Below are 22376 nucleotides of genomic sequence, written 5' to 3'. Positions count from 1 at the left end.
GGATGAAAAATGATTTCTAACATCTCTTTCCTGTTTTTATATATAGTAACAGTATTTCTGGATTTTTCTTTTTATGAATTACATCTTTAGTTACTGTGCAATTTCAAATATGTCTTACGTACAAACATAATTGTTTTAAATATAAATTTTACATGAAGTTTATGCTGTTAACCACATCACAAATGATACATATATTTAATATGAGTGGATTTAAAACACTACAAGACTGATTAATGTTATCCCTGCTTATGGAAAAGGAAAATTTAGTGAAACTAGGCAAAGGGAATTGATGAGCACTTAACGTAACACGTATAATCAACAAAATCAATAAAATTTAAATTAAAATGGTGCATTCAGGACTTTATTCTCTGTATACCATTTTTAAATTGTAAATTACGAACATCTAGTCATTGCTTTAATTTAAATAGAAAGTAAATTGACTCTCAGTTAAATTCTAATTATTAAGATAAGCGACATTACAGTTTAATACTGCACTTCAACCAGAAAACTAGCGTGTGACTTTTGTACGCCTCAATAGAATCCAACCTATTTAAATCAGGAATACTTTTAACTAACTCCAAAGGTTTCAGGAGTTCAGATGTAAATGGTTTAAAGTTTTTAAAAGAAAACCAACAAAGAATTGGCACATGAGCCCTGTCAAAGACGGAGAAAATTGGTAATGGTCTTAACATTAGGAGACAAGCCAACTGAAACAGACTGACCAGTCCTGGAGTTCAGTAAACAACATAAATGTCTTTAAAATGAATCTTAACTTGGTGATATTGCTGTTTGGGGCCAAATAAAGTAGTTCTACAGTCTAAAGCAAGATTGTGCTTTTCAAGCATTGTCGTATATACTGACAATTTTAAAATCTCATCAGTTTTACTTTAAGTTACATAGCACGTGTATTTATTCACTCAAGACAGTAAGTAATTTAAGGAATAGTCCAGATTATTTGAAGAGAGAGACCACATGTGTAATTTATATGGCTGTTAAAAGTCCGTGTGATTTCTGTTCCAGAGTTCTATCCCTTGTTTGTGTGTGTAGACTTATCCAGTGAAAGTGGTTGATTGAGTATGAGAATATGCACAATATTTTGAATGGATAATGTATACAATAAGAGAATAAGGACTCTAAAGAACCATTTAACATTTGGTAGTAATGGTAACAATAATTTTTATTAATAAAGTTTTGCATTTGGATAATCCCAACAGCAGACAATTGGAATCAGCATAAGGAATGCGGCTACAGAAATGAAAAGAGAGGTGACCTTTTCAAAGGCATGTTTTCCACAGTCCTGGATTCACCTGTTGCCCCCATATTGATCACTTCCAAATTCGTACCTCAGTTCCTACCCTATTGCTCAGGCCCCCCGGCCATATCTCCATAGCTTACTGTTCATTTTGACTTGGATGTTTTACTACCAACTCACATTCAACATGTCCAAAGCCACACACGTTCTTCCTGAACCAAGTGCCTTCCAACATTCATGGATTCAGATCTTGAAGTCACCACTTCCCACTCTTTAATGTCTGGTGTCTTTGTGTTCAGACAAGTGGCTTTGTATAAACACTGCATGGTTTACAAGTTTCTTTCACGTATGTGATCTCTTGGTTCATCTTCACGTCAGCTCTGAAAGGTAAACAGAGCAAGAGTTATTGCATCCTTTTTACAGCTAAAGAAACAAAAGCATTGAAGATTTCAGAGACGGACTGTAGACCACACAAAAGGTAAAACTTGAATTGCCCACCCAGTCCAGCTCTTAGGTCACGGAAGCATCCATTTGTAGCAGAAGGTTGTGAGATCCCTCATTGACACCAAGAATCAGGGGCTTGAGGGACATTTCTAGGAAACGTCCCATTCTGCTCAGTGACCATGCTGAGGTAGAAACCTCAACTCATTCATTTTAGGAATGTTTTAAACAAGTTTGTCATAAGGTCAAACAAGTTAAACAGAACAAATGGATTCTTGGATCCTGTTCCTTAATCAGGAGTTCTGTTTATAATTTAGCCTCACAGAGTTTAGTTGCGAAGTGCTCCAGCTTTTACATAGCTTTAGGGTTAAGTTGATGGCCAAGTAATGTGGTTCCAGTTAGACTGAGCAGAGGATTTGAGAGTTTCTCTAATTTCTCAAGATCTCAATGTGTACCACTTCAGATGGAAAAAATGAACAAGACAAGAGAGAAAGTCTTTAATTTTTATTAAGGGCTACTTAATGCTGGTTTTCTAAAGGACGTGGGAATATAAGGAGCCAGTATTTGGGGGAGGCTATCTATTAGATGCTCACACTTAGGCAGAACTTTAGAGCATTCATATATAATTTTGCTTTGCTGATAGCATACTTGCTCTCTCTCCTTTTCTTACTTTTTAGCAAAATATGTTTTTTATTAGAAAGGTAATATATCATAGTGGATGTTGCTGGCTCTCCACCCAGATCCCTTTGGACCTCTTTTTAGCATTTCTATGCAACACCCCCTTCCTTTTTGGTTTCCATTCTAACACTTGGCATCTGTAACCCTATAAGTCTCCCTCAGAGGATTCCCTGGGTGTCGGATGCACCTTGCCAGAAAGCACTCAGAGCCAGATGCCAGGGTGTGAAAAGCCCACTCCCTTGCTCTGAGGTGAAACAAATACCCTGGAGTGTCCCTGTGGGAGCAGGCTGAAGCTACCCTCAAGGGGACTGTGCCTGAACTCACGCACTTCTGTGGCTTCCTCTCATCCCCTACCTGCCGCCCCACTCCTTACCAGACTTCCCAGGAAGTGCTTCATTATAAATCATTTGCTCTCAGACACTTATCTTGGCGTCTGCTTCTAAGATTTCTGTTTACGTTGTTTTTAATATTCAGAAAGTTTTAAAGTAGTCGTTCTCACCCCTGCCTGCTTTCTGCCGTCTCACACTAAGAGGTAATCACTATTAATAATTTAATGTGTGTATCTTTTCAGAAATTATGGATATGTATGCTTTTATCATATCAACACAACATTTTCTGTAATGTATTTTTAACACAGTAATATATTGTGGCCACTTTTATACAATATAGGACAACTTACATTTTTGTGGGTTCGTGGTATTTCATGGCATTGATGTGCCATAATGTATTTATTAATTAATTACATTACATACGTTAATTACAGTCTCTTATTAATTAATATTTTGATTGTTTTGAATATTTTGAATACACTTGTGAGTAGATCTATAAAGTGAATTCCTAGAATTGAAAATACTAGTTCGATGTTCAGAATGTACCATATGAATTTTGATAAATTTAAATTTTTCTCTAAATGACTACCAAAATACAGTGCCACTCAGTGTATGGGCATGCCTATATCCTTATCTGGATAGTGGTATTTTTCTTTTAACCTTTGCCAGTCTATTATAGGAAAACACCTCTTTTATAGGAAAACACATTTTGAAATGTGTTGTATATTACTTATTAGGAAGGTGAAGTGTGTTTTCATATTTAAGAACCATTTGTATTTCTTATTTTGTGAATTTCCTTTTAAATAATTTTCCATTTTTCAATTACTTTTTTTCTACAGCCTTTAAACTTTTATAGTTTCTTTTTTATATTGTTCTTGCACAATTTGTTATTTTATTATTCCTGGATTTTTTATATATTATGGGGTTGTTGTGGATACCATTCCTATGCCCGGATTTTAAAATTGTTTTTTTTGGGGGGCCGGCCCCGTGGCTTAGCGGTTAAGTGCGCGCGCTCTGCTGCTGGCGGCCCGGGTTCGGATCCCGGGCGCGCACCAACTCACTGCTTCTCCGGCCACGCTGAGGCTGCGTCCCACATGCAGCAACTAGAAGGACGTGCAGCTATGAGATACAACTATCTACTGGGGCTTTGGGGAAAAAAATAAATAAATAAAATTATAAAATTGTTTTTTGCTGGAATATAGGAAAGCTATTTATTTTAGTATATTTATGTTTGAATTAATTCTATTTCTGAACTGGATTATTAGTTCTAATAATTTTTAATTTGATTCTCATGGATTTTATGTATAGACAATTAGATTACCTGTGAATAATCTTATATTTAGCTCTTTCTATTTAACATTTATGTCTCTTAAATTAAAATTTATTCTCCTAGTGTACTGGATAGAACCTTCAGAGTATTGTTGAATACTACTGTGAAAGTGGATATTTTTTCATGTTTCAAACATTAATGTAAACTTTACTAAATATGATGTTTGCTTTTAGTTTCTGATAATCTATCTAGTTAAGAATGTACTTTTATATTCCATGTTAAAATACATTTATGTCAAGAATAGAGGTTCATTTCAAATACATTTTTAGCATTCCTCAAAAAGATCATATATTTAAAAAATGTTAACCTGTTTATGTTTCTTATTTATGAATGGGTTTCTTAGTATTAAGCTGTTTAAACAAAGTTGAATTATCTAGATTTTAATACATGGATATGTATGTTTTTATGTTGTTAGTATTTTATTTAGGAACACTGATTCTAAATTCATAAGTGAAATATAGCAAAAGTGAAACATGTCAGGTTTTGCATCAAGATTATTCTAGGATAATAATTAGGAGGACTTCTATTTTTTTCCTCTCTGTTCTGGGAGAAATTAAAATAGTTGAGAATTGTTTTTCCCTTGGAAGTTTGTTGGGAATCGTTTTAATCCATTTGAGCTTTTTCGTTTTAGGAGAGATTTTTTAATAAGTTTTTCATTTCTTTTATGGCTACTTATCCATTCAGGTTTTTTTCCAACTCTTATTGAATCCCTTTTATTAATTTTGCATTTTGCAAAATAAATGCATTTTTTGTGTGTCTTTAAATTTATTTCATAAAATTATATATGCTGTTAACCTTAATTTTTAGAAATCTCCTCCATACCTGTGAATTTACACCCTATTTTTTCCCCAAGTTTGAATTAGTTGTTTTGGAACAGTCATGGCTAGGGCACTGCCTTCATTCTCTCTTTAGGTCTGCCAGTGTAAATAGAGGCCTTCTGTGGCAGATTTCATAGTTAATTTACTAAGCGGTCCAAGCTGAATGAAGACTCGGGTTAAGGGGTGAGCGTGCAGAAAACTCCATCCCTCTTTCTGCTCCATGTAGCTGCCCTAATACCCCCTTGTGCTCCCAGCTCCTCCTGCACCAAGCTTGGTGGTGGGAAAGGGGTACTCTGGGCGGGGGGGTGGTAAACCCCGGTTTCCTGCTCAGGTGCTGTTGTCGTTTGCCCTTGCTTGGTTACTGGCTGCTCAGCACACTTACTCTTCCATTATTCTGATTCACTCTTCTTTATATCTTCTAGAGATTCTCAAATTTTGTGGACTCTTAGTGCCGTTTCCTCTTTCTAGCACCAATATGCGTTCATTCTTGTTTTGGCATTCCTAGTTCGTTTCATTTGGAATTTGAGAGTGAGGCAAGGTAAATACATTCCCTCAGCGTTCCTCATTGTGACTAGAAATCTTCTAGTCACTTTTGGCTCATCTTTCTTCATCCCTTACAATATCCATTCAGTCACAAAATCCTATGAAATTTCCTTCCAAATCCCTCTGTAAACTGTCTCTTTCTCTCCACCTGCTGCCATTTCATCACTGTGGCAGTCTCCTAGCTGGTCTACTTTATTCCAACATGAGCCTTCTAAGTTCATTCCACATGTCACAGGATCATCTTTCTTAAATTCTCCTTTGATTTACTGTGCCACTCCACGATTAAGAATGAGATTGTGACTCCCGTTTTCGTAACACGTTGAGTCTGAATTTCTCTTCCTGGTTTTCCAGCCTTAAATCTCTCATTCAATATTCATTACATTTTCTTAACTGCAAGTCTGTATTCTTAATACTCCATGAATACTTCAGAGTAAAAGGAAAGCATAGGTTTTGATGTCAGACTGACTTGGATTCCAGTGCTTTCTCTGGTGTCTTGGACAAGCCAATAATTCTACATAATTTCAGTTTCTTTCCTGATAAAATCATGGTAATTATAAGCTTTCTCATAGGTTATGATGATTATATACAAAAACATAAAATGCCTCGTACCTGGGATTAGCTTAACAAAGGTCAGTTTTCCTTTCCACCTGAACAGCTTAGGTCCTTTGTGTGCAAGCAACAGAAACTGACTCTGACAAACTTAAGCAGAGAAGAAATTCGTAAAAACAGGGCAGCTTACAGGAAAAGTTGGGGAACCAGGTGTGTCTAAAGCAGAATCAGGGATCTAGATATCAGGAAAATATCAGTTAGCTAAGATGATGAATAAATGTCAATCTTTTTTTTCTCCAGTCCTTGTTTCACTTCATTTAAGATGTTGTGTTCTGGTTGAGAGAGCCTGGTTAGCTTGCGTCACATGTCTTGGCTTGAGAAGGGTGGAACATTTTGATGAACAGTTGCACACATCCCAGGGAATCAATACTGTATGCTTCCGTTAGAGAACTTGTGATCAGCACTCCCACTTAAGGAAGAGCTCTCTGTTAGAGGAAGAGACCCAGACACCTGCAGAGAAGACCCGTTGCAGGTCTTCATACCAGTCAACATGGTCTTTCACCCATAAATAGACACAGACAACCAAAGATCACCAGATATTTAAGAGTAATCATTTGCAAAAGAAAAAGAAGGACAAAGAGAAATGAACAGAACCTACCTTGGAGGAAACAAATAATACAAGGGACAGATTTCAATTTTAAAGATTTCTAAATATTCTCAGAGATTCAAGAAGATGTTGCATCCTGAAAATAAGAGCAGCTTCTATGAAGAAAGATCAACTGGGTAATGAGAAAGAATCCTTGGAAGTGAAATATATAACTTACCAAATCAAAAAGTTGGGGAAAAGATGGAAAAAAACGGGGCTAAAGACCACGCTGGTGAACTAGAAGGTGAAGTCACGGAAATCTGCCAAGACAGAGCCAAAAGACCAAAAATGAGAAATAGGAGAAACAGTGAAGAGACACAGAGGATAAGTCCAGAAAATCCAGTGAGGAGCCCCAGAAACAGGTAACAGAGGCTGTGAGGACAGGGAACATAGTCAAAGAAACAGTGTTGAATGGGCTGATTAAAAAAAAAACATCCTGGTGAAATTTCTGAACTTGAAGGAAAAAATAGAAAATCCTAAGAGCTTTCAGAGAAACAAGATTACTGACAAAAGAAGCACATGTTTCATTAACCACACTGGTTATTAGAAGCAATGGAATAATGCCTTCAAAGTTCTGAGGGGAAAGGGATATTGAACCGATGTTCAAATTATCAATTAAATATGAAGGAGAAAGGAGGAGGAAGAAAAGAAAGAGAAAATCAGAGAAAATTTAAAATGACATTTGGGGCATGTAAGGATCTCAGGAGAGTTACCACTCACTCCATATGGAAAAATCCTCAAAGAGGTACTTCAGCAAACAAGAAAGAATATAGGACAAGGGAATGATGTGGGATACAGTGGAGTCTGAAGAGGTGAAGGAAGCTAGAGAAGGATCCGTTAGCCTCCGAGCCTGGGAAGGTGTGGGGTTCCATTTCCTTATCTGTGGTTCAGTCACACTGTGGCTCTAACAAGGAATTCTATTTAAATCATTTCAGTTTTATAAATGCTATTTATTAGTTTGCTGTGTTTGAAATGGACTTATACACAAAGCATGAATGGTTTAAGTATAGTTTAAGAATGGAATGTAACTGTAGTAAATATTAATGAACTAAAATAATATATAATAAAAATATGGAGGTAGGGAATACAAGAGGTGAAGACAGGTGAACCTGCCAGTTTCCTTATCTTTCATAGTAAGAAGTTAAGAGAAGCTGTCGAATGTTAATAAATTAAGAAATAGACCTCAAGTCTTAAAAGCTATCAAATAATAGAAGAATTAAAAATAATACAACCAACAAAAATTCAGTATGTAAATTTAATTATTTGCTGTGTGCTTTCATTTCTTCTATCATTTAAATAGATTAGGAAAATAAATTTAATATTAACATCTGGAAAAGGCATTTAGACCTTAAAATGTAATTTTCCATCTGTGCACTTCTTTTCCTGTAGTGCTTTTGACAGATATTATTACTCTGTGAATTTCAAAATGAAAGAGGTCTTTTTAGTGGCAGGAGCTGCCCAGCAGTTGTAAAGGCATGCTTATGAGGCCCTGAGTATATCTTCACTATGAGACGATGGATATGTCTATGGCATAGATTGCAGTGATGGTTTCATGAGTGTATACTTATCTCCAAACTCACTGAGTTGTATACATTAAATATGTATAGCTTTTTGTATGTCAGTCATACCTCAATAAAGTTAACAAAAAATGGGTAAGCAGAGGCTATCTGTTGGGTCATGGTATAGGGTAGAGTTTCTCCATCTCAGCACTGTTGACATCTTGGGCTGAATAATTACTTGTGTTGGGGATAGGGGTAGGGGAAAAGGGGATGTCCTGTGCCTCTGTGTAGGACATTTAGCAGCATTCCTGGTCTCTACCCACAGATGCCAGTAGCACACTCTCCCAGTTGTGACAACCAAAAATGTTTCCGGATATTGACAGATGTCCCCTGGGGAGCAAACATACCCAGATTGAGAACCACCGCTGTAGGGGATTCCTGGCTGTGAGAAGCTGAACCACAGCTGAATTTTGGCCTCTCCCAGTTAGTTTGATCCAGTGCTTTGTCTTTGAACTGTTGGGAATGGGACAGCATTTTGCATAGACCTCGTTTCTTTCTTAACCCTTTTTTCCATCTTAGGCAAACTTCCTTCAGTTCAGTTCAATTCAACCAATATTTTTTGAATGCCAACTGCCAGGTACTGTGCCCAGTGCACACATCTCTATTTGACAGATTTTCCTTTTTAAGGGAAATGAATGATCAGTGATCCCCCTATATTCTTCTCCTGGATAAGTTTTCCCACTCTAGTAGAGAGTCACACATTTCATTTTGCCTCAGGTACAGATCTTACCAGTTGTTAGGGCTGGCTCAGAGAGTTTTAGTAAAGCCTTCGAATTTCCATATTTTAGAATGCAGTAGTGAGAAAAAATTTTTTTGTAGAAGACAGCTTATAAAACAGAAAATGATAGTCATAAATAATAGTTGGTTAATAAAAATGTGAAATAAATCACACTTGACATGCGTATTTGTTACAATTAAAATATAGTGGGATTACATTCTTCAGAGTTTATCACAAACCCAGATTATCTTACGGATATTAAATAGTGCTGGAGGGCAGCACTATTGAGTGTAAAATTTGATCCTGTGTTTTTGAGATTTTAAAAAGTAGCTTAAAACTATTAAAAACTATTAAATTGAACTCTTAGGAGCTAGAATGCATTTCCTTTTGATTTAAAAATTGGGTATTTTCAGGTTCACTGAAATGTAAACTGTGAATTACTCTATTTTAATAAATGGTATGAATCACTTTCTTCTACATTGAAATGCATTTTTAATTAAGTTTCTCCTTTAAGGCAATTCTCATTTTAAAAAAATGTATCTGTGAAAGTATACTGTGAGAGTTGCATCTTGTCCCCCAGAGATAAACATGGTGATAAAAAAGTAAACAGAATCCCTCTTGGTGTTAAAATTTGAAATATAATATATTTTCATGAAATTATAGCTATGCATATATAATGACCTTACTTACTGGGATAAAGTGAGAGCCACAGTGGACCACAGCTGGGCTGTCACTCTATCCCTTTACATCGTGCAGGATGAGCCTTGGCATAGGCTCCTGTAGCCTTCAGAGTGAATGTGTTACGGACGCACTGGGCAGGCCAGAGCCTTCCTGCTCCTGCCTTTATACATCCACACATACCTGCACACAGGTAACACCCTCCTACTAAACTTTCCCCACTGCCTCAAAGTGGTATCTTTTGTTTGCTGAGGAAGAGTCACCCTGAGCTAATATCTGTTGCCAATCTTCCTCTTTTTGTTTGAGGAAGATTGTCCCTGAGCTAACGTCTGTGCCAATCTTCCTCTATTTTGTATGTGGGTCACTGCCACAGCATGACCGCCAACGAGTGGTGTAGGTCCATGCCTGGGATCCAAACCCGGGCTGCCAAAGCAGAGCATGCCGAACTTAACCACTAGGCCACAGGGCCAGCTCTAAAGTGGTATCTTTTCATTGGCAGAAGAATGTCTTGTCTCTACCTTGAAAGTTATAAACCTATATCATGCTACTGTGGCTCTCTGTACAAATGCCTAAACAAGCCATTATTTACTTAGCTTCCATCCAAGATTAATATAGGAACTGGCCACAGAAAACCATTTTTTGGTAACACTTACATTCATATTTTCATTCATTCCTTCGTTCAACAGTTTAAGTGTCTGCGTAGGCCTGGCACTATGCTAAGCTTTTCCTTAGAATCTATTCCTGGACAACAATCTTTTTTTCTGATAAATCAAGTAGCCTTATTTAAAGAATGAGAGTTTCAACTCACTGTTTCCTTTTTGACTTTTCCTACCAGGAAGAGCAGAGCTAATTTATAGCTCAGTTGCAACAAGTACCTGAACTAAACTCAATTTTCTTGAAGTTTTCTCTTCCCTTATATATAGTCCTTAATTTTGAATTCATCTACGAATGGTCCTATTATATATGACTTATATGCCTTGGAAATACTTTTTGAAAGTATTTGGGCTAAAAATTTCTTTGCCAGATGTTTTACCATTGCTGTCCTAATGTGGTCTCTTAGATGTCCTTTGCCTTTATGAATTTCTGATGCTGGTGGAGCCCTTGCACCTGCTGGGTGGAATATAAGCCAGCCCCTCGGGAAGGAGCTGCAGCCATCCTGATTACACTGCCAGTGACGCCGGAGGGAGAATGCCTCAGGTCACGAAGGTTTGCTCAGCTTTTGCAGACCTCCCCTCCAAAGCTGTGTTAAGTGCTTCTCTCTGGGCTCCTGCACCTTCTGTGCACACCTCCACCAAAGCATTTATCTCATGGCATTGTATTTGCAGGTGCACATCTTTGTATATTAACTTAAGTGGAATCTATGAACATAGAGAATGTGGATATCAATCTCGTAACACCACAGCTAACCACACAGTAGGCATCCAATAAATGCTCCAATGAAAGAATGAATGAACTGTTGAGAGAAATCACTCAGTAAGATAGGCTATGCTTCAAAGCCAATGGAAAACTACCTGTGAGGGATTACAGGGAAGAAGTTTGGATGGCAAAATAAATCTAAGCCTTTAGTCTGCTGGTTCAGTGTCACTGACCTCCTTCAGAGGTCAAAGGTGCCTGAAGCCCCTTTGTTTTGGAACTCTGGATTTATATGGGAAAAGGCCATTGGTTTTTCTTGTTCTTAATGGTATCATCATAAGGATCCTTTGGGACAAAACTTCTACACCTAGGTTAAAGTGCCGTACTAAAATACATCGACGTTTGCTCTGTCCGAGTCTCTGAAGACCAAGTCTGTTTTGTTCTATTAGGACAAGGAAAGGATATTCTCAGTAGCCAAGGAACTGGTTGATTTCATTGTTTGCCCTTTTAGAAATAAATACAAATAGCCACAAATAAAATTTGATGTTCATTTACAAACATCCACTTTATAATGTTTTATAATCTCTTCCTGTCATTATTATTGACTCATGTTTCTAATACAGTATGCCATGCTGTTGTCCTTTTTTAAATATATTGATATTTATGTAATTAGAAAAATAAAAAATTAGTATAGGAAAAAATTTTATTTCTAAAGTTGAGTCAATCATTTGATAGAAAAATACCATGAAAATAAGTATTTAGACATTCCACAATTTTAACTTGATGATCAAAATTTCTGATCTGGTTTTTAATTCTGATATTTTAGCGCTTTTCTACATTAATCTCCTTGTTTCATTTATTTATTTTTTTGTGAGGTAATAGGTTTAATTTGCTGATTTTATATACTAAGGGCTCTTTCTTAGTATAGCTTAATTTACTCTCCTTTCGAACTATAATCACCATGTATCAGATTTTTATTTAGTGTTAATTAAGGTGATTGTTTCATGATTGAGACTTGGAAAATTTCAAAGACCAGATATGGTTTTAACAATCATCACTTTACCTACCAAGTTGTAACTTTCTTATAACAACGAGGTATCCCAAACTCTCCCACATTATATATAAGTAGATGTAATGTAACAAAATGGTGCATGTAAGTAGGCGTGGCCTCACCTGAGGAACCAATCTGACTCTGTAGGGAATGGTGTCTCTTCTCATTATACTAAGCAAGCATATTTCCAGCAGATAAGGGAGCCGATCCACTTTCAGTTGAAGAGTATTATCTGCAGACAGTTATGGTTTAAGCAGGACAGAGCCCACAAGCTCCCATGTGATAAAGGCGTCCTCTCTTTATCCACAGCATCCCCATAGAGGCCGTCAGGGAAGATACTTGCATTTTCATCCAGGAACAGCTTTTCTTCCAGGTTCTGCACGACAAAAATAATAGGGTGTAATAAGCGCTTCTTGTATGTTGTATAACATTTAAGTCAGTAGAACAAAATTAACACGGTGAAGGCATTTGACCAAGGAATCAAGCAGTTGCTTTCTGTAGTATTTGGTTTTGATTTGTTTGTTTGTCTTTGGATTTATTTTGGGGAGATGTAGAACCAAAAGCAACTGTATCCAAGTTGTTATTAAATGAAATGCCTGCACTGGAAGGACAGTATTTTATGAGTGCCTGCAGAGAGCAAGAGCTGTCATCTTTGAATGCTATTAATGAGAGATTTGAAGTTTTTATTAAGAATTCTGAGATGCTAGAGGCTTCTGGGTAAACTGTGAAATCATGGAGAGAGATGTACCAGCATTGGCACGAGATCTGGTTCCTTTGGTGATGTAACAAATGTCATAGCTTGTGGACTCCCATCATCTCAAGTTGACTTTGTTGATGATATTATATAGCTCAAGGCTCTCATCTCCAGATAGCTCAGGGATAGGCTAGAGGGTACACTATAAAAGAAGCAAAAGTCATGATTTTTGTCCTCACAAAAAATATCTGCTCCCTTCTCCCACCTTCCGGACACTCAGCTTTGAAGTTGCTTAATATGCTTTCCGACAGAAACTCCTGCTAGGCTCCTTCTCTGGGGACCCATGTTGTCCTGACTATTTCCCAGTTCTGTTGGTACCATCATTCTCTAATCCAGCAAAGAAACTCTCTAGGTTTCAGTTGTGCCTGACCGTTATGCTACTCTGGATTTAACAAGCCTAATCCAGGATTTCCACCTTTATCACCCTATTCTCTCTGAAATGTGATGACGTTTGTGTATTTAGCACTACTCCTGTGACACCCTCTTTGAACACCCACAAGCACTTTAAATGGTTAGCTTTAGACACCTGGCTTTTAATTTTCTAAATCTCAGAGCTCCTAGGTTTCTCTTTAGCTGAATCTGCCAGCCACCTTTTTTATCTTCAGATAATACATACATTTGAATGCACACGATGAAACGCATTTTGCTTTAGATATGTACTTCAATCAGAATCTTTGAAAGTTAAATATTCTTATATCTGCAAGCGGCCGGAAAACCACTTTTCCAACTTTATTTTAGTGAACTTTGGGGGTGGAGGAAGATGTACTTGGGTACTAAAGCCCAAGCCAGGATCCTCCTTTCTCAGCTTCAAATGGCACAGGAAACCCCCTTCAGATTTCCAACATGCTGTCTCAGAATAGCACTCATTTCTCTGCCACAGAACATGCTTCTGCTTCTTGCTGAAAACCAACAGGAGGCACAGCAGATGTATTAGTAAATCACAGAAATTTCAAAACTATAAAGAAATACAGCCACATAACATGGAAAGGCTCTGATGCATAAATGTGACGGGGAGCGTACTGTGGCCCCTGACTACTGGGGACCTGGCCAAGAAACTCGGTGTCAAGGTTGCCCTATCGCTAGAGCAATTGACAGCCGTAGGTGATTGGTGAGACCAGGTAATACAGATCAGAGAAAATGTTTGGCATAGGAGTTAGCCATGGGCAACCAGAGAACATTTTAGAGACTGCTCTGGTGAAATAAATAATTGAGCTTAAGCAGAGCACAGGCAGCGAAGACTGCAATGACCTGGATAGGCTCAGATGGAGAGGAGGGTTGGGGCAGATGACAGCAGTAGGTCAGGAACAAAGACAAAAGCTTTAGACCTTTATGGATCTCTGGCTTCAGGTAGAGCTAGCTCCAGCACCCTGAAAATCCCCTTAGGATAGACGTTTACCTGGCAGCGGTATTGGAGGCTTCTATGTGCAGAGCCTGGTTTGGTCAGGTGGCTGCTCTTGCCCTGGATATTGGCTTGGCAAAGGGAGCTTGGGTCTTTGTCCTGAGCTTGGTTCCTGTAAAGAATTGAAATTATTATTCTCCAACATTTGGTTTCAGAAAGAAGGTCCACGTCTGGTCTGACTGAGAACTCTGTCAGCCTGTCCACTCAGTCCATGAGTCTGGTATATTAATCTAAGAAACTAGTTCTCAACTTTTAGTACCTAACAGCCTGGGAAGATTGCTAAAAGTGCAGGTTTTTGGGCCGCTGCTCAGGAGATAGACACCAGGTATTTAAGGCAGGCCCAGGATCCTGAATTTTAAGCAACACCTGAAGGGCTTCTAATGCAGGTTTTCGAGACGATTTGAGAAACGCTAGCCTAAAGAGAGCTGATTCTACTTTGTTTTAGAAAATATTCCTCTAGGGACATTATAGCTTTTAATGACAGACCATTACCTGAGGATCCTGATGGCATTTCTCCAAAGTAGGGACTTTTGTGCAGTGACCGAGATGTGGTTCCTCATACTCTCTCTGTAAAACTTCTCAGGATGTCACCATTGGTAAGCACATTCCTAACAGAGTTCTTTCTGCTTCAAAGAGCCAGGCAGAGTGCTCTTAAAACTTTAGCAGATATTGAGTATGGGGACCTACTAAGAATATGCAACAGGGAAAAAAGGAGAATAGTTTGTGGGTGAGTTTATTATTGCCCACTAGTGGTTGGGGAGTGGATAGCCCATTTATATTACTGCTGTGTCACTTACATATATGGGTACTGGTCCAATGTAGGGTTTGGGTTTGTTAATTTCCCCAGTTGTCTTTGAGAATGAACAAATTGTGGGTAAGTTTTAACTTTTTGATTTGGGAAAAAAAAAGTTTTAGAATACACTGTGAATTTGAAGCCTTTTTCAGAGTGATGGTTAACGTAAACACTTTATAGAATAGTGGCATAGGAGTCTGAGGCAGACGCTTTTGGCTAGCTGCCACAATAACCATCTACAACCTCTTTGTTCTTTGTAACATTCTAGCACAAGGTGGCGTATGAGACATAGGTATGGCCAATGGCATATGAGTAGAAATTTGCTGAGTGCTATCTCCAGGAAACCTTTTGCTTTTTTGAATAAAATAAGGATAAATTTGGCTGGAATGCCTTTTGCCCTTTGGCACTTTGTCCCCTTTTCTACCTTCCCACCTGGATTATAGACTTGTAACTAGGGGATGCAGCAGCCATCCTGTGAACATGAGGCAGCAAGCATGGGCAGATGGCTACATCTGGAGGATGGCAGAGAGGAATGATGACAAAGCCTGGGTCTCTTGTGGTTTTGTCGAGTGTCTGTGCCAGCCCTAGCCTGCCTGTCTCAGGACTTCTTGTTTTGTGAGTCCCAGCCTATTTAAGCCACTGTGGTATTTAAGCTTTTGTTATCTGAAACCACATAGTACCCTAACTGATAAGGATACTAAAATATTTTGTGAAATGTGCCACCTTAATAAAAAAAGCCATTATCAAAGACAGTTGTGAACCATTATGAAAGGAACATATTAGTTAAAAAAAAAGTAAGAAAGAAAAATCTCCTTTTGATCTTTAACAAATAGCCAGTTATTTCTCCAGGAAAAATGGGTTTATTCAGGATCAGCAAAGAATTGCAATTTGGGGTGTGCAACCATGGTGAGCAACGTGCAAGTCCCCATAGAAAAGGAAAGAGAAATGCTTTTATAGAGGGGAAGGGGAAGTTGGTAGGGCTATTGTAAAGAAAGAGTCCATTGAAGGAATTGAAAGTTCCATGTATAGTGGCTGTTGATTGGCTGAATTGTGACAGTCTCTCATTGGCTGAGTTTCACGCAGGTCAAGAAGGGGACGTCTTTCTCTTTTCTGTTGGCCTCTGCTATCAACGTGGGGCATGAGAGCTCCCCCTTTTGGCTTTCCAACTCCATTTTAGTGAGGTTTCTGTTTATTAATTTCCACATTTTCCCCTTTTGATTGAGATCTTTCTCTGAAAGCATTGCTGATCAAGAGTCAGATTTTTCCAGTTTTAGCAGACTTTTGTCCTTCGATGCCAGGAAGGACCTCTTCTGGGTGTCGTGCCACATGTCGGAGGGAAAGTGCACAGATCAGAAACCTACTGTGGCCACATTTAAGTAACAAGAAGGGGTAGAAGGGAGAACTCTCAGGCACCATTCTTTTCTCAAGTCCATATGTTAGTAAGCTCAAAGGCATTGGATATGTTATGTCATCATCAAAGGTTTGGCAGACAAACTTCCAACAGACCTGGTCCGGACATCTTGGGAAAGCTGTCTCATCAGATCCCGTCTGCTTCAACTCTGGGAAATTTTTACTTTTAAGTCACCAGATGATGTGCAGATCCAGTCTGGGTTGGGTGCATTCTTTAGGTGTGTGACGTGAATCCAAGAGTACATTCCCTGAAGTTTTGTGGCACAAGGGTTAGTTAGCAGTACCTAATAGGGGCCTTTCCAGCGAGGTTGAAGAGAGTCTTTCTGGTAGTTTCTTTTCCAATAGATGAAATCTCCAGGTTGCAAGTTGTGATGCTTAAGGTATTCATCTCCCTGGAGCACTCTGTGGGAAGATTGCTCTACCAAAACATGGTTATTTTTAATAGAAGCAGTTAGGCCTTTGCAACATTGGAGTATGTCTCCTTTATCAGCTGTGGGTCAAAAGAGGCAGGAGCCAAATGCACTGTGCATCCTGTGACTGTCTCAAAGGGTGAGAGTTTATGAGTTCCAGAGCGGGTGGATCTGAGATTTAGAAGGATCAACGGCAGTGCTTTTGGCCAAGGTATTTGGAGGGTCTCTAAAAATTTTGCCAATTGAGTCTTAATAATGCCATTAGTGCATTCAACTAAATCAGAGATTAAGAGTGGTAAGCTCAGCGAAAGTGTTGTAAAACTGGCCAAACTGTCAAAGTACCTGCCCAGTAAAATGGGGTCCTCGATCACTATGAAACTCCAGGGGAGTTCCCCAGGTATGGATCATCTTTTCCAAAAGGACCTTAGTCACAGAAGAGGCAGTAGCCTGACTGTAAACGAAGGCTTCAGTCCAGTAAGAAAACATACAGACCATGACTAACACGTATTTATATCCACGAGATGGGGGAAGTTGTATGAAATCCATTTGCTGAACCTCAAATGGTCTGTTAGCCAGTTTAAAATGTCCAGGGGCAGTACGAACAGGCTTCCCGTGTTTCTATTTTAGAAAAGTGGGGCAAATGAGGTAGGCACCTTGGGGGGCCTTGTTAATATTTCCCCACCAATATTGATTCATGAGTGCTATCATTTTTTCAGTAGACCAATGGTTAAATGCATGTACAGCAGAGCAGTTAGAAGTGGGAATTTTAGAGTCTCCGGTAAGACTCGGTTGTTATTTGGCCTGAACCAGAGCTTTCTCTTTTTATCAAACCAACAATTGTTGAATTTCCAATCTTGTTTTTCCTTTTCTGAGGCCAATTGTTGGGATTCTTCAGTCAGTTTTCTGTGTTATCATTTGGGGAAATATCCCTTTGGACCATGACAGAGGCTTGGCTGCCGTTGGTTCCTTTAAGGGCAGCATTCCTTGCAAAAGTGTCAGCAAGGTGATTTCCTTTAGCCTCCAAAGAGTCAAGTTTCTAATGCCCTGGGATCTTAATTAAAGCTGAAGCGTCAGGTAAAAGTATAGCATCTAATAATTTCTGAACAAAGGAGCCATTTTTAATTTTATTTCCACTGGAATAAGGAAGCCACATTGCTTCCACAGCATTTCAAAATCGTGAGCTACTCCGAAAGCATATAAATGTTGACAGTTTTGCCCTTGGCTAAAATACAAGCACACATAAGAGCGTATAATTCAGCCTGTTGGTCCGAAGCAGCCACAGGTAAAGGTGCTGCCTCAACAATATCAAAAGGAGTTGCAATATCATAACCAGCACAGTATTTGCTATTGTCGCCTTTAAAATAAGAACCATCAATGAACCAGGAGAAGTTGGTGTTACTCAAAGAGTTGCCTGCAGATCATCTTGAGGAGTCACGAGGTGATCCGTCTGCATTAAGCAGTCGTAAGGGACTTCATCAGTGACAGGGGAGTAGAGTAGCAGGGTTAAGGTTATTCCAGCGTAATGAGTTATGTGAGGAGCAGTTAACAAAAAGGTTTCATAGGAGGTGAAATGGCTGACTGAAAATTGTTGAGTGTGATGAGAATTCAGGAGGGCTTCTACTGCATGAGAAGTAATGGTTCTACAAAATGGTTAAAGGGGATCCCACAACCATTTTCTCAGTGGCCTTAACCAAAAGGGCAGTGGCAGTGATGGCTCTAAGGCAAGGGGAGTATCCCCATGCCACAGGGGATATAGTCCAGTTGCTGGGTATAATACCCTATGAGTCCATGGTGGTCCCCGTGTTTTTGAGTGAGTACCTCAAGGACATTCCCTTCCTTTTCATATACAAAGGAAAAAGGGAATCTGATAATTGGGATATCCAAGGACAGGTGAGTTCATCACACTCTCCTCTAAGGCCTTAAAGGCTATGTCATCCACTTCTTCTCATTAAATTGGGTTAGGGTTATTGTTCTTTAGTAAAACATACAGAGGTTTGGCCATAAGAGAGAAATTTGGAATCCAATTTTGGCAATAACCAGCTAGCCCGAGAAAATCTTGCAGTTAGCCCTTAGTTTTCAGTTTGGGGAAATTTAGGACACCATGAAGCCCATCTGGATCTAGGTGTAGCCCTTGTTCTGATATAAGATGCCCCAAGAGTTTGAGCAAACTGCAATTTCTCCTTGGTGACCTTCTGTCCCTTTAAGGTTAAAAGCTTTAGCAAGTGGATGCTGTCTTCTGTGAGGAGACTTAGGAGGGAGGAGCAAAGAAGTAAATCATTCATATATTGTAACAAAGTTGAACCCCTAGGGAACTTTATATCATCTAGATCAGCCTTCAGGATTTGTGAGAAATAAGGACTCTCTATAAAATTCTGAGGCATTACTGCCCAGGTGAACTGTTTTTCTTCCCAAGTGAGGACGAAAAGGTATTGGCTAGCTTCATCAACTGGAATGCTAAAGAATGCACTGCATGAATCAATTACAGTAAAGAATTTGCTCCCAGTGAGCATGGATGTTAGTAGTGTATGAGGATTAGGAACAACAGGGTGTTGAGGGATAATAATGTTGTTTATTGCTCAGAGGTCCAGCACAAGCCTCCACCATTGAGCCTTGGGTTTTCTCACAGGTAAAATAGGAGTATTACAGGGACTAGTGAAGGGATAATGAAGCCTTGAGCCTTGTAATCTTCTATTATGGGCTTTATACCTTGAAGGCCTTTTTCACTTATAGGATATTGATTAATTCTGGACAGAGGTTTTGCAGGATCTATTTCAATCTTGATGGGAGGGGCACTGTGAATTTTACCAATATCAGTTGAAGATTTTGCCTGTAAGGAGGGTTGTAGCTGACTCATTAGGGACAAATGATCAGTGTTTCCAGAATCAGCTCTAGTACCATCAGAGACGGAGCAAAAAAAAAATGTCAAAGGTCATTGAATTCACCTGGTTGGCTGTTTCCATGGCTACTGTCAAATTCTAGATTATTTCTCCGTTTAGGAGAAAGAAATTTTGGCATGACACTTTTCTAAGAAGTCTTGGCCCAATAATTGTACAGGGACAGAGGAACTAAGGAGAAAAGAGTGTGTGTCTCTCAAAGGACCTAAACAAAAGGGAATAGGTTCAGAGACAGAAACGTTTTGAGGTTTATTAGACATGCCCACTCTTTGAACTGTTTTAGTACTCCAGAGCAGGGGCTGCTTTATAGTAGTGGGGTTGAGCACTGACAGTGTGGCTCCAGTGTCAATTAGGACACAGGGAGATTCATCTCCAATCTGGAGAAATGCTTCTCCAGGCCAATTAAGAGAGAGGATTGGGAAGAGCCCCTACAGTTCCTTGAAGCCCGGTAATTGGGAATTTGAAGGACCTTGGAAAGACTGGTTAGAGGGCTGAAGGCGCTTGAAGTACTTAAAGTTGTAATAATCTTTTCCAGTGTCCTGGTTCTTTACAATAATAGCAGAAACGGGGAAGTTTTTTGGTTTTGTTTAGGGGCCTTCATTCGCTGGAGTTAAAGATTAAGAATTTTAGCAGTCTTTCTTTTCGGTGACTCATCTAGAGTTCAAGAGAGTTGGTTTGCCAGATTAACTAAATCTGGAGTAGACACAGTTTCCCATTCCATCCTGGTCCTTTTTACTAGAAGGGAAATGTTTTGGTTCAGCTCATTAGTAAACAGAGTTAAAAGCTACCTGGGCATGACCAAATCTGAAGGAAGACCAGCATTTTCTTTAAGAACAATCTGAAGTTGATTGTAATACTCATGAACAGGTTTGTCAGGTTTTTCTGCACAAGCCTGAATTTTGTTCCAATCAACAGGCTTTGGGAAAGCCCTAGGAATTGCCTGATGAAGTCATCTAGAAATTGCCTGAGGCTTGTCAGCCGGTTGGTCTCCTGGTTGTAATTCTAGAGATCTTTCAGGGTTTTCCCAGTTAGCAGTTTTCATCCAATGCTGGGCCTGGCCTTCACCGACAAGCGAATAAATTAGCTGATATAAGTCAGAAAAACCAGGTTGATAAATTTGAATGACTGTATTACATGCCTCAGCAAATCTGTGAGGATCTTCAGTTACTTTAGGAAAATCTTTGACTATGGCTCACAGTTCGGCTTCAGTCCAGGAGATATAAGAAATAAAGGGTTTAGCCTTTGGATCCTCAGAAGGCTTAATTTTAAAGGGACAGGTTTTGATAGGTTCAGAGGAAGAGGGTACAGGTAAAAGGGGAAGAGGTTCAGGGAAAAGGGGAAGTTCGGTGAGAGAGTTAGTATGGGGGAACTGAGGGTATAGAGGAGCTGGAGAGGATATAGAAGGGAAGGAGGAAGATGGCGCCAGAGGCAGGGCGTGAGCATGAGGAGCTAGGGGAGAGGAACATGATGGCACTAGAAGCAGAGCCTGAGACAAAGAAGCCTGAGAAGAGGAACATGAGGCTTTGGGAACCATTTTATCTTTTTTTAATTGTTTGTTTGCCTCAGTTAATCTTAAAATTTTATTTTTCAAAGAGGCAATCTTACACTTCTGATAACATTTGGAAGCCTCAAAATACCAATCGAAATAGGCATTCCATTCAATTTTGGAAATTACAGAGCTATGATTGTCCAATTTGGTTCTAAGAAAAGTAAGTTTGGGGAGTTCGAAAGTGCCCCATAATGGCCATTGGTATTCTAAATTGCCTTTGGTTCAGTCAGTCCACTTAGTTAGGAATGCACAAGAAGAAGGGCCACAGTTTTTAAACATAAAATTGGCTGGGCTCCCGGGTGGGGGGTGACTTCAAAATATTTAGATAACTGAGATCTCATTTCTCAGAGGTTGTTCTCTAGAGTAAAAGAATAATTTTCAAACAGCCTACACAGCTTGAACAGCTTGCAACTCAAACAGCTTGAACAGCTCAAACAGCCTGCAGGCTTAATACCAGCACAGTTCTAAGGGAATAGCCTAATCCTGAAGGAGTTAGGCTGACAGCTAAACACCAAAGTTCTAAGAACAGCCTATTCCTGAAGGAGTTAGGCTGAAGGCTGAAAGCACAGTTCCACTGGAATAGCCCAGTCCTAAAGGAGTTAAGCCGAAGGCTGAACAGCACAGTTCCAATGTAACAGTCTGATTCAGAAGAGTCAGGCTAAAGTGCCAACCGAGTACTCACAGACAAAACAAGGCCTTAACCAGAAAAGGATCAGGCCTTAAAATAGATCCTGAACAGAGCCTGGAGAGCCTCAAAATACAGCGAGAGTGGAAGCTCAGATCCATGAGAAAGATTTACCCTCTAACTCCAGGGTTGATGAGAAAATCAGTGAGCTCAATGGGCTCTTTTGTGGGTACCGCACCCTATTGCTTACCAGCCTCAGAATCATCAGGGGTGTTCTCTGCATCTTCACATGGGCCACCAAAATGTTGACCTTAAACAAACAGACAGCCAGTTATCTCTCCAGCAAAAATGGGTTTATTCGGGATCAGCAAAGAATAGCAATTTGGGGTCTGCAACCATGGTGAGCCACATGCAAGTCCCCAGCAGAAACGGAGAGGAAGTTGGGAGGACTGTTGTAAACAAAGAGTTTGAGATGTAGTGACTTTTCATTGGCTGAGCTTCTTGCTGGTCAAGAAGAGGAAGTCTTTCTTCTTCCTTTTGGGCTCTGCTATTGACATAGTGTGGGACAGCTCCCCCTTCTGGTCTCCTGACTCCATT

The 22376-nt window shown here is 39.3% G+C and overlaps 1 protein-coding gene and 1 long non-coding RNA gene across 4 annotated transcripts in view; one reads left to right on the top strand and one right to left on the bottom strand.

The window, feature by feature from the left end:
• NXPH2 (neurexophilin 2) overlaps window positions 1-22376 on the top strand; it is a 111228-nt gene that overhangs the window by 5738 nt on the left and 83114 nt on the right. The gene's annotated exons all lie outside the window — the stretch shown is intronic.
• Window positions 1151-22185, bottom strand: LOC131410695 (uncharacterized). Of its 3 annotated transcripts, none has more exons than XR_009221389.1 (4): window positions 22030-22185; window positions 14096-14210; window positions 12068-12321; window positions 1151-1632 (listed from the first exon to the last, which is right to left on the bottom strand). It is a non-coding gene; the product is annotated as an uncharacterized LOC131410695 (long non-coding RNA). The 3 variants fall into 3 exon arrangements; XR_009221388.1 differs by lacking the exon at window positions 1151-1632 and adding an exon at window positions 12694-12841 and having other exon boundaries at window positions 9140-12321; XR_009221387.1 differs by lacking the exon at window positions 1151-1632 and having other exon boundaries at window positions 9140-12321.

This window comes from Diceros bicornis, chromosome 10, assembly GCF_020826845.1.
Source record: "Diceros bicornis minor isolate mBicDic1 chromosome 10, mDicBic1.mat.cur, whole genome shotgun sequence".
Lineage (NCBI taxonomy): Eukaryota > Metazoa > Chordata > Mammalia > Perissodactyla > Rhinocerotidae > Diceros > Diceros bicornis.
Note: the sequence above shows the minus strand (reverse complement) of the source record. Positions and strands in the feature narration are given on the sequence as shown.